Genomic DNA, 2,781 nt, shown 5'->3' on the forward strand with positions numbered 1-2,781 from the left:
AAAAAGCAACATATGGGAATGAAGGAATTGTATGGCTTACGATTCTTGGTTACAGTCCATTATTTCAGGGAGGTCAAAGCAGAAGCTTAAAATATCACATCCACAGTGAAGAGCAGAGGTAGAACTCTAGTGCTGGGCAGGCTTCCCTGTAACAGCCTATAGTGGGCTCCTGGTAACCATAGTGTGCTGTTTTGGCTACCTGTCACTGAGCCATGTAAAATGGCACTGAGATCAGCTGCAAGATTTGGAGTGCTGTTAAGAGGAAATTGGAAGAATTGGGAGCTTATGTGGGCTTCATGGTGTATTAGATAAACTTCAGTCTGTTGCAATGGAACCTTCCAGTCTAAAGTCTTCTGATACCAGTATCTTTGAGAGCAAAGTGCCTTCAAACAAGATGAGATAGGGCATGAAACTGCAATCACTCCACTTGCCCTTTCGAACCTTAGGCAGGAAAAAGGGGATTCCAGAGTTTCTGCAAATTCAGAGGAGCAGGAATTCACCGACGTCAGACAGACTCGTGATGCTGGAGCTTCAAACCCAGCTAATGTCAACAGTGAAAACTCTGGGGGAACCAGCGGCCTTTGAAGACGTGATTGCTATCAAGCCAGAACCAGATGATCTCATTGATGAGGACCTCAGTTCTGTGCAATTGAATTCCTTATCTCAGCAGAAACCTACAATGACACATGCATACAGTTCTTCTCATCCTTCTATTGAGATTTATCAACCATCTGCAAGTAGAAATGCAGATACTGGTACTCATTCAAACAGGCTTCAACATCGGCAGTTGCAAAACAGGTTCCACAGCCAAGCAACTGGATGTACAGAACAGTTACAAACTGGACATTTGTGTGAAGCAGAAGTGCTTAGCAGCATAGGAGAAACTTACAGTCCCTTCTTCAAAAATAACTTAGATAGATTAGTATTGAGGACAAAAACTTGCAGCAAAGAAAGTTGCCTGCTGTAAGCTTAGTTGTTAAAGCAAAACAACAACAACAAATCAGTCATGACAGAGCAGAGGAGGAGGATGCTGGTTATGTCTCCTAAACAGGAAGCATGCTCACTAACTTGTCTGTACCAGCAAAGCCCAACAGAAGTTCTACAGAAACAGACAATGCCAGGTAATCCCAGAACCTGTGAAGAAAAATTACTAGCAGAAATGGACCAGGAAGATGGGATGATGGTCCTGGAGATGGTAAAAAAAAAAATGGAAGCAACTAAATACAGGCAATTGTTATCTTAATTGGTAGAAACAGAGATGAGTCAAAACAGAGATGAGCCCACGGTCCATGCAGACCAAAGATCTTTATTCTGAAGAAGCCAAAACTGTTTGAGGAAATAGTAGTAAGACCAACCAGGAGTTTGGGATGAGGCCCTTACCCTGTGGGTACATGCAGGACCCCTTGTGCAGATACAAAATCTTCTACAAACATATAAATTTGCAAGTCCCAAGTTTATAGTGACACTAGATGCTATCCTCAGTCCACCAGGATACATATCAGATCAGCAAAAGATGAGCTTTGAATGAAACTGTTACGCTAAACTGCAGACTCAAATGAGGGACTCAGAGGTCTCCTCCAACCACAGTGCTACAGCTAATGTTCAGGGAGCCTGATGACCTGAGTGGCAGACAAAGTAGAAAAACTTTGGAGCAATACAATGACTGTCTTGTTTTCAAAACTGAGGTTGAGTATGTGGACCATCATCCCATCTTGACCTTTCAAAGCCTTCCTCAATTGTAGATTTTCTGAAAAACATTTATTTGTGCACACAAGTTCTAAATCTTATGTATTTATGTGTATGAAATCAGATTTTTCCTTCACTCACATGGGTAAAATTCCAGTACTACTCACATACTAGTTTCATTACCAGTGTCTTTATCTAAATGATCAACTCTTTTGTTACTTCCCAGTTTATGAGAAAATGGAATGCCCCTTCCACCATTCAAAACACAGTAGGCTTAATACTCAGTGTATAAGAACAGACTTTATCATCTCATTATTAATTACTGTACCATAAGCCACGTCTTCCTATGGATTTGACTTCAAAACAGTGTATGTAACCATGAGCCTGCCTGGCAGAAGACCATGAAAATTGAAAGTGTCCCTTTTCTGATGAAAGATATTCTGCAGAACTTGTCACAGCTTTGAAATTTAGAATATATTGATTTTGTGATTTGGATTTTATTACGTTACCAGTATCTAAAATTTTAAGCATGTAAGTGGTATTTTAAGTGTGTAAATGGCAAAGTGTAACTTTATTAAGTGGTTTTAATTTTTTGACTATGGAAAAGACAATTGAAAGAAAAGTTAAATTCTATTAAATTTGTGGCTTGCTTAAAAAATAGACATACTGTCATATGAACACTTGCTATTAAGATAAGGTGATTCTTTTTATTCACAATGAAGAAATAATAGTAGCAGGGTGCAGGCATCTATGTACAACACTCACTTCTCTGTAATTATTCTCATCCAAAATGATATGACTTTTAAAATGGGTAATAAAACAATTAAAAGTAACATACTATTTTCCCAGCATTTCAATGTGGACAGAAAATTTATCTTAGGACCAGTAAAGTTTCTCTCATATGTACCAAGTTGACAGCAGTGATCTAATTTAATAAATCAAGTATCACTTTTCAAATGATTCATGCTTAACAGACAAAATGGTAAATGGATTCTTTCCATTAAAAATGTGCTACATTTTGTTCTCTGACATTGAAGGGGCACAGATTCCTGCAAATACATTCACTTTGTTCACAATATTTCTTTGCAACCAAAC

General features: G+C 38.5%; 1 pseudogene; it reads left to right on the plus strand.

Moving 5' to 3' along the window:
- Positions 1–212: 212 nt before the first annotated feature.
- On the plus strand, positions 213–2,019 carry LOC100771314 (annotated as a pseudogene).
- The last annotated feature ends 762 nt before the right edge of the window (positions 2,020–2,781 follow it).

The sequence above is a fragment of the Cricetulus griseus genome, chromosome X (assembly GCF_003668045.3).
Source record: "Cricetulus griseus strain 17A/GY chromosome X, alternate assembly CriGri-PICRH-1.0, whole genome shotgun sequence".
NCBI classification, from domain to species: Eukaryota; Metazoa; Chordata; class Mammalia; order Rodentia; family Cricetidae; genus Cricetulus; species Cricetulus griseus.